This window comes from Schistocerca gregaria, chromosome 7, assembly GCF_023897955.1.
Source record: "Schistocerca gregaria isolate iqSchGreg1 chromosome 7, iqSchGreg1.2, whole genome shotgun sequence".
Taxonomy (NCBI): Eukaryota; Metazoa; Arthropoda; class Insecta; order Orthoptera; family Acrididae; genus Schistocerca; species Schistocerca gregaria.
This window is the reverse complement of record NC_064926.1, coordinates 200,093,837-200,107,876: the sequence shown is the minus strand read 5'-3', so window position 1 is coordinate 200,107,876 and position 14,040 is coordinate 200,093,837. Positions and strand designations below refer to the sequence as shown.

The following is a 14,040-nucleotide window of genomic DNA, read 5'->3' as shown; positions in this document are numbered from 1 at the left end:
CCAGTGTGAATTTGCTTTTACAAGGCACAGCACCAGAACTTCATTCATTCAAGTGTAGAACTAGTGACTCCGATTGGTTTACATCAACCAATTACATGATGTACCTACCGCCTATTTCTGCACTGGTGACCCAAGTGTACATGTCCGAAAGTGTTCTTTTTTAATATCATACTGGTACAAGAAAATTGTTATCAATGTTTACTTTCATTTCACAACATTTGAGACATGGAGAACACTGTTATTTATGCTGCACTGCAGTGACAGCGTCTTCTTCAGTCGTTAGGAGGACAGGACAGCGAAATAAAGCCAGGGACAGGAATTTAGTTCGACCTTGGCTGCAAAGAAAGGGGAAAGGCAGGACATATACTTCCTGTTAATAAAGGAGTTGAGGCCTGAAGAACCTCTGGAATTTAGAAATTTAGGGTGGATGTGTCATGTTTTGACAAGCTACTGTCTATGGAACAGACAGCAGAAATCAGACATTTAATATATGTGTTTTATGACTGGTCTATCACATCACTGACAAATTACATTATGTCCTATTGTGTTTCAAGCTGGTCGTCACTCTCCTACTCCTGGCAACTGGAGAATCCTTTAAGAGCCTAGCTTTCAGTCATAGAATTTCACAACAAAGCATTTAAAAAACTGTTGTGAAAGTTTGTGCTGAAATTTGCAACAAGCTAAAAGTTACTTGCAGGTAAACTAATGTTATTTTTCGAGTGTCAGTGCCGACTCATGGCACTGAGGCACTAATTATGGTTACATTGTTAACAGGTCACAAAAGAAGCAGAATGAAATCGAATTTCGAAAGAATTTGATAAGCTGTAGCAGTTTTCAAACTGTACTGATAAACCAAAATTGACCTGTGTTCTACTGAAAATATGACGTTAAGTAAACGTAGATATACAAAAAATTAACTAGTATCTGTGACACATTATAACCTAGGATGGCTTTTCAGCAGTTTACTGCAGTTCTCAACTAATGTGTGTCGAGTATTAAATGTACGTACATAATCGCCATTGAGTTGCAATGGGTGGGGAATATGTTGAATTTGTTCCCCCCACAAACTGCTGGCTCGACATATTACAAATACAAAAAGTTACACAGACATAAGCTGCTGGCTGTTATAGATGCTACATACTTTAGCTGACATCGGTTGCAATGGCAGGGCACATAATGCAGCTGTCTATGCCAACATCCAGATCAGTTTACAGAAGATGCCCCAGAAAAAAAAAAACTTCCAGAGAATAATATAGAAGTGCCACACATAATACTGGCAGATGATGCGTTTCACTTTGAACCATACATCATGAAGCCATTCAGAGATTGTGAGAAGTAGGAGGACAAAAAATTTCAAGTACAGGCTTTCAAGAGGAGGCATGTATTTGTAAATACGTTTGATATTCTGGCCAATTGCTTCAGGATTCTCCTTAGTACCATATTCCTTCCTATGGAAAAGGAGGAACCGGTCATCCACATTTTGCACATACTTCACAGTTATTTAATTGATAAAGCAGATAGAAATTATTTGGCAAGATCTGATGCTGAAGACACAACTTTGTGCACTAAAGGGAATGGTTCTTAACAAGGTGACAAGGTGACAACAAGGGAAGAAACATAACATTGTTATATGCCAGAGAAGTACACGAGAAATTCTGTGAATATTTTAACTCTCTAGATTATGTACCTTGGCAGTAGGAAACTATAAGGAAGTATAATTTTTAATTTTCAATCTTTATTTCAAAATTATTGCTCACTATCTTTTTGAATAGCACCTATGACGGCCTTCATGACGATTCACTTCGTTTCTGCTTGTATGTTTCTATTGTTAATTTCCTTCAACTCAGCTACACATACTGGCCCAACTTATCATCTTCATTGCTGCTACTCAATGCATCTTGGATGTCCTGCAGCACTGACAATGTACTATTTGCCAGGACATCTTAATTCTCTCTCTTCTGCTTCTTTGAATTGGCATAGTGCCCCAGTTTAGATATTTCTGTTGAGCACCAATGGGTAGAGAGGTAACTATCATCATCTACACATCCCACTGTAAATATATCCTGTGAGCATTAGAAAAAAGACAGAAATTTATGAAATGTTGGATTATAAAAATAGAAATTTATGAAATATTGGACTATAAAAATGTTATAACATTAAAATTAAAATGATTGTGCCAACTACAGTAAACTATATAAAATTATATATGTAAAATATTGATTGTGTAAATAACATGCATGAAACTTGAATGTTGGAACCACTGTCTTGCTGCAATAAATATGTACAGTAATATGAAAATGTCAGTGTTGAATCTCTTTCTTATTGCCTAAACATATTCATGGTTAACAAAATGACAGTAATTTGTGTATGTGGAAGATTGTTTATGTACTTACATCAATGCTGCCTTCCATGGCAGTCAGTTCCACAATAATTTTCTCCTTGACATTCTCAAAATTGTCAGTGTAACCAGCGATGTTTTTTGTTAATGATGCTGATGGTGAAATCTAAAACTATATGTAATTCAGTAAACGACCATTATTTAATAAACATGTAAACAAATGCCAAAAAAATGGTATGACCTTTTACTAACAACAGCTACAATATATGAGTTGCAATACGGATCATGGGGTATAATATGTCAGTGAAGGAAATGCACATTACATAAAAATATATTACTCAAAAGTTCGTGTTAAAACTCATTCACATTATCTGTTCTGAAACTAATACAGGAGAATCTAGACAAACTAGTGCACATGGTGAGGTACTTGATTTATCAAAAAGCCTAGTGGCTCCTTCTTTACAACAGACCATAAAAAGTACTCTTAGGTACACTGCTCTGCTGTACATGTATTTGAGCTGTTTTAAGAGAATTTCACGTATTACTACCAGTGTGCCTGCATCAAAGGTTCCATTAGTGTGCATTTGATATATGAACGTTTTCAGATACATAAATAACATGAAGAGCACACACTGGCATACTGAAATAACACAGAAGATGCAACTGAACCATGTGCGTTACTTTCAGCAATTAACGTGAAATGTGCACCTATAGAAAGTAAAATTATTTGTGCATTAACTTAAAACACATAAACTCGGAGTTAAATATTTGCAGACATACCTTATAATGGAAAGAAAATATCTGCAGGGTCATACAGACACCTTTCGTTCCTGTATTTCTCTATGAGCACTTTGAGACTTTCTCTATTCCATTCCATTTCTGCAATAACATCATTAAATATATAGCTTTTTTCAATGGCAATCCAAAAAGAGAAACTTCATATTTGTCATTGACATATTTGTAAAATATTACTCAGTGACAATATGCAGAATTTTGCGTGCAACCATTGAAACAGTCCTCAACTTACCATGTATTTTGTCTCCTAGAGGAAACAATAACAAGCGGAAAGCCCAATGGAAGTGGGCACTCCTTCTATTGCGCATGTGCCATTACATGGCAAAATAGAACTGTGTCTATTTCTGTCCAATGGATAAACCGTCTGCTGAAACTGTAGCTTCACCAGTTTTACCACTAGGTGACAGGCTGGCTGCACCTGAGTCATATATGTTAGATATAAGGGTTTAAGACTTTGACTTGTGTCATTACTGCATAGCTGCCAATCTTGAGAAGTGGCTGTTGGTAGTCACACGGCAACATGGAAGTGGGATCACAGGCTCTCCCTCAGAAAAAATTTGGGGGGGGGGGGGGGGGGGGGAGCAGCTTAGAGTTTAATGTCCCATAGACATCGAGATCATTTATTTAGAGATGGAGCCAAAGCTCAAATTGTGTAAAAGATGGAGAAGGAAAGTGGCCATGCCCTTTCAAAGAGTCAGCCCTGGTTTATAACTGGAGTGAAAATATTAAAAATTAGAATTGTATTTTAGGCCTTTAAGCAATGTATTTCTGGTCCTTAATAAAGAAGATTTTTCTAGCAGTTAAGACAACTGTAAATGAAAACTCAGGTTAAGTGGAAAAAGCCAAAAATTACTTTAGTAAACATAAAGGTGTTTTGGAAACATTTCTGTGGTTGACAAATACCTCAAAATCAGTATACATATAGCTCTCAATTTATTAATTAAAAGGAAAGTAAAGCATATAAACAAAATACATTTACATCATTAAATCAGAGGCCTGTTTTCAGCATTTCACACAAAATTATTTACAAGTCTTTCTCATCCACTGCATCATCTTCCTGGATTTGCCTCTACTTGTATAATACACAATCTTCATTATAATCTTGTTGTACACTTTGTCACGTGAATCTCATCCTTTGAAAAACTATGTTGCTAACATACTCTTCCTTAAGGTAAATGATTCATTTTACTGATGATCAAAGCTCTCAAGGTTTTTGTATTCATACTAGATTGAAGTTCAGAATGTTTTTTCCAACAATACTAAAAACTCTCTCACAGGCATCATTAGCATGAGGAATAAGCAGTAATGCAAGAATTACATTGCTCAGTGATGGATACTTTTTAATGCATGTTGCTTCACACAGCAAATATTTTGTTAGAAACAATGCCAGCTCTCTTTTACTTCACCATCCCAAAGTCATCAGTTTGGCACCTTGAAAGCTCCAGTTCCAATGTTTTTTCTGTCACAGACTCTCAGAACATCAGAAAACAGTGCATTCTGCTTTATAGCTGACAATAAAGATGTTCTTTTCCTAGACTCAATATCTATAACTTCTAAGTTTTTTAAGAAGTCATCATGTAGTGAAAATTTTTCTGTAATGTAACTACGTGAGTTCCTGACATCTTTGTAAAGTTTTGTAACTACTGATTTTTCAAGCTTGCTATGCCAAATATAATTTCTAGTGTCTACATTAATGACAATATCTTCATCCCCTTCGTAATATTTATTTTCCTGAAATTTCAATTCCAGCAGACTACCAGAGGTAGGCACTGCAGAAGGATTGTTAAATCTGACAATCAAATCTGTAAATAAGTTATTTTGGATGGCATGAAGTCTGAGTTACTGGCTCTTCTTTCTGAAGGAATACATTTTCTTTGGTAAATAATGAAAGAAAAGAAGATATACCTTAGTTATTGGATCATTTAGAATAGGCCGCAATCTATATAAGTCAGAGTTGTTTACATTTTATGAAACTCCTCATTACAAAAATTTATAAGACGTTCCCACTGTTCAATTGTTCTTTCTATTGATTGGAGTAGAGAGAGGCGTCTTGCACAAACATACTTCAGTATTTTATGGGGTTTAGTGCCATATATATTTTGACAAATCTTAAAAGTAGAATGTCTTTTCGAACTCTTTTGGAGGGAGTAGAAAACATCCATTACAAATTCTTCACCATCGAAATATTTTACACTTTTTGTACCTTTTTGTGCAGCTAAATGAAGCAGGTGGTATAAAATGATCGAATTCGTATGTGTGGTTCAATTTTCTTAAAAAAGGCAGCAACTCTTTTTATATGTCCAGCCATTTTACTTGCATTATGACATGCAAATCAAATGCAGTTTTTCCAGGGAATTACTTTTCTTAGCAGTTCGCCATTCAAGAGATTACAAATTCGTTCACTAGTATTTAAACATCATTCCAGCAAGGATAGTATTGTGGTGCATATCTTTCACTATTTGATATCAAATTAAGTAACAACAATTGGATATAGTTTCACATTTTTAATATCTGTGCTACCATCAGTTGCATAAGAAATATATTTTTAAGTGTTCTACTATATCATTCTATGTTCCAGATGACAAAGAATTTATAAATGCAATTGTTTTAGTTCTTTGACAACTGTATTTTTAGCAATCTGATAATCAAGGAACATTTTTTAAACACCTGAAAGTGTGATCTGCACAAAGAAATTGGCAGGCGATGTTAAATAACAAATTAACTAAAAAGCGTTTCAGCATTGGTGACAGAGTCTTAATAATCAGGTTTTATTCCAAATGATGATAATAATGCATTTGAAGACTTAAGGTTTGCTAGGACTACATGTACGTTAGACAGGACATGTCAAAGCAATCATCATGACAAGCATGCTTGTGTCAACTGAAGAATGGGATACAATCTGTCGGCTTTCAACAATAATGTCATAGTTTACTAAGAAATATTAATGTCTTTATCTTTGAGCCATATATTACAATTTGGTTGTCTTCTGCGCCAATGCATCATGATTGTAAATTGAAATAAATGATTGTGTTTTTAAAAGATGGAGATGGACAGTGTGTACGATTTTTATACCTCATATTAATTTAAATAAATTGTTCATTATCATTCATTCGGTACATTGTTAGTGAATTTAAGATATTTTCGAAGACTTATTTTTCATTCTGGTTGGTTTTTACTTTTTAATTTTCGTTTGTGGGTATGGCTTTATCTATTTGTATGAATATGGAAGACTTAAAGCAGAGATTGTCAACTGCAGTACGGACACAAATTTTACAGTTGTTGCATTTTTTCACTTTCGCTAGCACTAGCATTACTACGGTATTTTTCAGTTGATACTAATACTGTCAAAGGCGAAAAGGCCGACATACGAAATATTTGTATCCCATACTTCATTTGACCTATATACACTGAAGTGCCAAATAAACTGGTTCAACCATGCGTATTCAAATACAGAAATATGAAATCAGGCAGACTTCGACACTGCGGTCGGCAACGCCTATATAAGACAACAAGCGTCTGGTGCACAAAGGAATTGTGCAGTTATTATATTGGTTACTGCTGATACAATGGTAGGTTATCAAGATTTAATTGAGTCTGAATGTGGTGTTATAGACGACGCACGAGCGATGGCACACAGCATCTCCGAGGTATCGATGAAATGGGGAATTTCCCGTACGACCATTTCACGAGTGTACCGTAATATCAGGAATCCTCTAAAACATCAAATCTCCGATATTACTGCAGCCGGAAAAGGATCCTGCAAGAATGGGACCAACGACGACTGAAGAGAATCCCCTTTCATAAACAGCTGCAGATTTCAATGCTGTGCCATCAACAAGTGTCAGCGTGTGAACCGTTCAATGAAACATCATGGATATGGGCTTTTAGAGTCAAAGACCCACTCGTGTACCCTTGTTGATTGCATGATAGAGAGCTTTACACCTTGTCTGGGCCTGGACTGGAAATATGTTGCCTCGTCGGACGAGTCTCGTCTCAAATTGTATCTAGCAGATGGACGTGTACAAGTATAGAAATAACTGCATAAATCCATGGAACCTGCTCGTCAGCAGGGTACTGTTCAGGTTAGTGGAGGATCTGTAATTGTGTGGAGCATGTGCAGTTGGAATGATTTGGGACCCCTGATACTTCTAGATATGACTGACAGGTGACACATACGTAAGCATTCTGTCTGATCATCAGCATCTAGTCATTGTGCATTCTGATGGACTCGGGCGATTTCAGCAGGACAATGGAACACTCCAGAATTATCACAGAGTGGCTCCAGGAACATTCTTCTGAGTTTAAACACTTCCGCCAGCCAACAAACTTCGCAGACATTATTGAGTATATCTGAGATGCCTTTCAACGTGCTGTTCAGAAGAGATCGCCACCCCCTCGTACTCTTTCGGATTTATGGATAGCTCTGCGGCATCATGTTGTCAGTTCCCACCACTACTTCAGACAGTCGTGTCCAAGCCAGGTCGTGTTGCGGCACTTCTGCGTGCTCGCAGGGGCCCTACACGATATTAGGCAGATGTACCAAAATGGTTCAAATGGCTCTGAGCACTATGGGACTTAACTTCTGAGGTCATCAGTCCCCTAGAACTTAGAACTACTTAAACCTAACTAACCTAAGGACATCACACACATCCATCCCCGAGGCAGGATTCGAACCGGCGACCGTAACGGTTACTCAGTTCCAGACTGTAGCGCCTAGAACCGCTCGGCCACCCCGGACAACGCAGGTGTACCAGTTTCTTTGGCTCTTCAGTGTAGGTCAGCTGAAGAATAGGATACTAGTGTTAGCAGTGAGACACGTAACATTGGCATTCTTTACCTCAGTTGAACTACGAAGGTAGTGGTATGCTGTTCTTCAGTTGACCTATATAGTATGGGATACCATCTTATTATGTCGTTATTTTTCGCCTTCGCTAGCACTAGTATCCTATTCTTCAGTTAACTTAGAGAAGTCAACTGAAGTATGGAATACAAATTTTACTGTTGTAGGGTTTTTCGAAGTCGCTAGTACTAATATGATGATTTTCGTCGATGCTATTAATACTGAAGAAGAAAAAAAAATCTATCCCACACATCAGTTGACCTATGTAGGTGTACAGGATACAAATTGTATGTATGTGGCTTTTTTTCGCCTTCGCTTACTTCAACTGAGGTACATGATGCTAATGTAACATATGTTGATTTTTTTCATCTTCGCTAGCAGTAGTATCCTATTCTTCAGTCGACCCATATAGAAGTATGGGAAACAAATTTTACTTGCGTCAGTCTTCTAACCATCGCTAGAACCAGTATCAACTGAAGAACAGGATGGGAGTAGTAACGGAGGCGAAAAAAGCAACGCCTCTAAAATTTGTATCCCATACTTCAGCTGACTACATAGGTCAACTGAAGAATAAGGTACTAGGGCTACCGAAGGCATAGATTAAATTTGTAGCCCATCCTGCAGTTAATGTATATGGATCAACTGAAGTCCAGGATACAACTCATAACAGCAACTGAGGTGTTCCATGCTAACGTTACTTCTGTCTCTCTTTTTTCTTTCTTTTTCGTACTAGTATCGCATTCTTTAGCCTAGCTATATAGGTCAGCTGAAGAATAGGATACTAAGACTCAAAAAGGTGGTATACTTAATTATGTTCAAAATATGAATTGAGTGATATAAGTGTACCATCTGTTTTCTCTGTTCTGCATTCATTTGTTTCTTAACATTCGTCTTTGCTGTTAAATCTGTGCCCTACATCATCTCTAGTAACTTCTGACGTCATTGGTCGAAGCCGGCGGGTTGTATCCCATTCGTCAGTAATCCAGCATGCTTTATAGAAATGTCTTGTGAACACACTGTACAAAACCCAAGTTGGTCTGATTTATTTGATTCCGCCAAACACGACCATTCTTTACTATGCTGTTTCCGAAATTTCTGTCCAGTATTACATTTTTTTCATTACACTGCCATCCACTGTACTATCACTTTGGTGTTCGACAATATTAGTCTGAATTTGGTACAGTATTTTTCTCACTTTTACACAGAATATCTTTTGCACTGTTATTTTCGCATTGTCATTTTCTGTCAGGATTTTCTTTATGAAAACTATTAACAGTTGCTGAAGAAACAAAAAATTCCAATTCCTTGCCGTTTTAAGAAACAATCAAAACATTCCTTAGCACCTAACACAGTGTTTTCGAATTCTAAATGGACGGTTATTAACACCGAGAACAACATAACGTTTTCCGAAACGATTTGCGGTCTATACACACTGAAAGCAGTTGAATACTGGTGTGTTTCTGCACATGCGCACTAGACGGAAATACCTGACCATTGGCAACACCATGCGACATTTGAAGGGGACTACTGATTTTTTGTAGAATCACGCGTTTGAATTAAAAATTTCAGAGAGCTCAGGATTAATATTTATTAAGTTATCGTTTTTTGTTGCTATTTATTGTGTAATATTTGTTCTCTTATGTAAATATCACGTAACCATATTCTGGAAGCATGCGCGCTTTATTGCTGCATAGTGCGTATGCATAGATTCACAACTTCCGCGCACAGATGACGTGTCTACCAATATTCTTTGTTCCACCGCTAGATAGCTAGACGTGTGCGTCGAAGTCTTTCGCAGAAGGGTTTATTACCTACTCTGCAAAGAAATCATTACAACCTATAAAACATTTTAGTAGCACTTGAATGGCAGAAAGCAAACATCATCTTTTCCTTTTTTTTTAAAGCATGAAATCGATAATATCCATTTCCATAATTTTTGGTACCTTTCCATAACTGCATAATGAAGGTGATAAATGCATAATAATTACGGACTTGACAGCTTCGCTACTGTGACACCTCTTTTGGTGCTACATCGGAGGACACTGATAATCTCAATGTGGCATGAGGAGCAGATGCACTTCCTGATTGGCTGCTGTTCATATTTTGTTACTAAGGTGGCATCATACGCTATCAATGAAAATTAAAAATTGATGCACACTAGACAACAATGGAACAGAATGGTGGCGCAATAGCCTACTGTACAGAAGCCAGCGCCTACAATATGACAACAATGCAGACCTGTCAAATGAAAAGCTACTCTTCTAGAATGGAGGATTCATAGCACGTTAAAAAAAACAACGTTGACATGATGTTTTTTCTGTTTATCTTTGCACATGCACTTACATTTCCAATGGTGCAATACACACTGTCACTTGCAAAAACATAATTTTCCCGAAATGGAGGCTCTGCGTAAAGGCACATCCACATGACGCCTCTTTCCTTGTGAGCAATCGCTGACGCTTGTGAACCAAAGTATACGCACAAAAATTAGTAGAAATAATGCACATATGCACATACGTCCTCGTGTCCGCACATTGCCTCTTTCCTGCAGCCATCTGCTATGGACCCATTTCATTACTTGGCAATTAGTTATTAATATACCGCCAGCACGGTAGCTCAGCATGTTCGATCAGAGAGCTCGTTGGCCTCTGTAATAAAAAACTGAGTGGAAGGATCAACAAACGAACTTGAATAGATGTCATGTGACGTCAGCAAAGAACAAACACAACGATCAACAACGAACACAATGAAAAAAAAGTTGTCAGCGCTATAGAATGTCAATCTTAAGGGCCTGGGTTCGATTCCCGACTGCGTCGGAGATTTAACCCACTCAGGGACTGGGTGAAGTGTTGCCCATTTCATCCCCATCGACGCACAAGTTGGTGAAGTGGCGTCAACGTGAAAGACTTGCACCAGGCGAATGGGCTACCCAACGGGAGGCCCTAGCCACAAAACATAATTTGTTAAGGGGTTCAATTTTAGCCACTTTCCTCAACCTTGCAAACTTTAGGCTCCTCAATTTTTGAGATGATTGAATGACCAAGCATGAGTCCCCCTCTGCCCCAGAAGAGGGTTGTGCAAAATGATATTTTCAAAAGTCATTTAGAGGCAAGCAGTTATTCCAGTGCCGTCCCAACATCTTTTTTATTGTTTCAGTTCTTGACTCTCTGGAATGTAAATCACAATTATACTTTTGGAAATATCTTTTGCAGTTGTTGCAAATTCCACTCCATTATTTAATACTGTTTTTCTCTAGACTATGGAAAGAAAAATGATTATTTTCAGTTCTTCTCCGATGGCTCCATATGGACCATTTCCATGAGCAGTTTCGAATTATCTTCGATCAGCTGTTACATTTGAACTTCTTCATGAAAAGATCACAAAGAGAGAAACGGCTTTTGAACTGACTTGCAGCTCCATCACTAAAATAATTAACATATGAAATTACAAACTTCATTTTTGTTTTCTGAAGTACTAAAATTTACTCACTAAATCCATGGACACTGTACTTACTGTGTTCTAGAGGATTGGGCACAACATAGTAGCTTTTATGTTTAAGCTTGGGACATTTGTAATACGTTCTTCTTGTAACAATAGAAGTACAGGTGAACACCAGTGAGCCTGCATCATATCAGTTAGAAGTTTTATCGAAAAGTTTTCAGAGAAATTTTCTAATATAACAGTGTTAGATTAATGGAGGAAGTGTTTTTAATATGCTAAATTCAGTACTGCCAACATGCATTGTAAACATGGCTGGGCAAAGCCTTCAGCTCTAAGTAAAGTTGGACCTTTTCTTGTTACGTGCTGTTTGCAATACTTGTTCTTTTGGACAACCTTTGTCTAGATATTATTTACAAAAAAAAAATTTGTTTGTTGTTTACGTTGTGGTCTTCAGTCCAGAGACTGGTTTGATGCAGCTCTCCATGCTACTCTATCTTGTGCAAGCTTCATCTCCCAGTACCTACTGCAACCTACATCCTTCTGAATCTTCTTAGTGTACTCATCTCTTGGTCTCCCTCTACGATTTTTACCCTCCACACTCCCCTCCAGTACTAAATTGGTGATCCATTGATGCCTCAGAACATGTCCTACCAATCGATCCCTTCTTCTAGTCAAGTTGTGCCACAAACCCCTCTTCTCCCCAATTCTACTCAATACCTCCTCATTAGTTATGTGATCTACCCATCTAATCTTCAGCATTCTTCTGTAGCACCACATTTCGAAATCTTCTATTCTCTTCTCGTCTAAACTGTTTATCGTCCACACTTCACTTCCATACATGGCTACACCCCATACAAATACTTTCAGAAACGACTTACTAACACTTAAATCAATACTCGATATTAACAAATTTCTCTTCTTCAGAAACACTTTCCTTTCCATTGCCAGTCTACATTTTATATCCTCTCTACTTCGACCATCATCAGTTATTTTACTCCACAAATAGCAAAACTTCTTTACTACTTTAAGTGTCTCATTTCCTAATCTAATTCCCTCAGCATCACCCGACTTAATTCGGCTACATTCCATTATCCTTGTTTTGCTTTTGTTGATCTTCATCTTATATCCTCCTTTCAAGGCACTGTCCATTCCGTTCAACTGCTCTTCCAAGTCCTTTGCTGTCTCTGACAGAATTACAATGTCATTGGCGAACCTCAAAGTTTTTATTTCTTCTCCATGGATTTTAATACCTACTCCGAATTTTTCTTTTGTTTCCTTTATTGTTTGCTCAATATACAGATTGAATAACATCGGGGAGAGGCTACAACCCTGTATCACTCCCTTCCCAACAACTGCTTCCCTTTCGTGCCCCTCCACTCCTAGAACCGCCTTCTAGTTTCAGTTCAAACTGTAAATAGCATTTCCCTATATTTTAACCCTACCACCTTTAGTATTTGAAAGAGTGTATTCCAGTCAACATTGTCAAGAGATTTCTCTAAGTCTACAAATGCTAGAAATGTAGGTTTGCCTTTCCTTAATCTAGCTTCTAAGATAAGTCATAGGGTCAGTATTGCCTCACGTGTTCCAATATTTCTACGGAATCCAAACTGATCTTCGCCAAGGTCGGTGTCTACTAGTTTTTCCATTCGTCTGTAAAGAATTCGCGTTAGTATTTGGCAGCCGTAACTTATTAAACTGATAGATCGGTAATTTTCACATCTGTCAACCCCTGCTTTCTTTGAGATTGGAATTATTATATTCTTCTTGAAGTCTGAGAGTATTTCGCCTGTCTCATGCATCTTGCTCACCAGATGGTAGAGTTTTGTCAGGACTAGCTCTCCCAAGCCTGTCAGTAGTTCTAATGGAATGTTGTCTACTCCCAGGTCCTTGTTTCGACTTAGGTCTTTCAGTGCTCTGTCAAACTCTTCACGCAGTATCATATCTCCCATTGCATCTTCATTTACATCCTCTTCCATTTCCATGATATTGTCCTCAAGAACATCGCCCTTGTATAGACCCTCTACGTACTTCTTCCACCTTTCTGCTTTCCCTTCTTTGCTTAGAACTGGGTTTCCTTCTGAGCTCTTGATATTCATAGAAGTGGTTCTCTTTTCTCCAAAGGTCTCTTTAATTTTCCTGTAGGCAGTATCTATCTTACCCCTCGTGAGATAAGCCTCTACATCCTTACATTTGTCCTCTAGCCATCCCTGCTTAGCCATTTTGCACTTCCTATCGATGTCATTTTTGAGATGTTTGTATTCCTATTTGCCTGCTTCACTTACTGCATTTTTGTATTTTCTCCTTTCATCGATTAAATTCAGTATCTCTTCTGTTACCCAAAGATTTCTACTAGCCCTCGTCTTTCTACCTATTTGATCCTCTGCTGCCTTCACTATTTCATTCCTCAAAGCTACACATTCTCCTTCTACTGTATTTCTTTCCTCCATTCCTGTCAATTGTTCCCTTATGCTTTCCCTGAAACTCTGTACAACCTCTGGTTCTTTCAGTTTATCCAGATCCCATCTCCTTAAATTCCAGCTTTTTGTAGTTTCTTCAGTTTTAATCTACAGTTCATAACCAGTAGATTGTGGTCAGGGTCCACATCTGCCCCTGGAAATGCCTTACA

At 37.7% G+C, this 14,040-nt stretch overlaps 1 long non-coding RNA gene across 3 annotated transcripts; it reads right to left on the bottom strand.

Annotated features, from left to right (window-relative positions):
• Positions 1-1,365: 1,365 nt before the first annotated feature.
• LOC126281507 (uncharacterized) lies at positions 1,366-5,804 on the bottom strand. Of its 3 annotated transcripts, XR_007551280.1 has the most exons (5): positions 5,337-5,804; positions 3,366-3,551; positions 3,119-3,217; positions 2,394-2,510; positions 1,366-2,063 (listed from the first exon to the last, which is right to left on the bottom strand). It is a non-coding gene; the product is annotated as an uncharacterized LOC126281507 (long non-coding RNA). The 3 variants fall into 3 exon arrangements; XR_007551279.1 differs by lacking the exon at positions 3,366-3,551 and having other exon boundaries at positions 1,384-2,063; XR_007551281.1 differs by lacking the exons at positions 3,366-3,551; positions 5,337-5,804 and adding an exon at positions 5,039-5,330 and having other exon boundaries at positions 1,384-2,063.
• Positions 5,805-14,040: the final 8,236 nt, after the last annotated feature.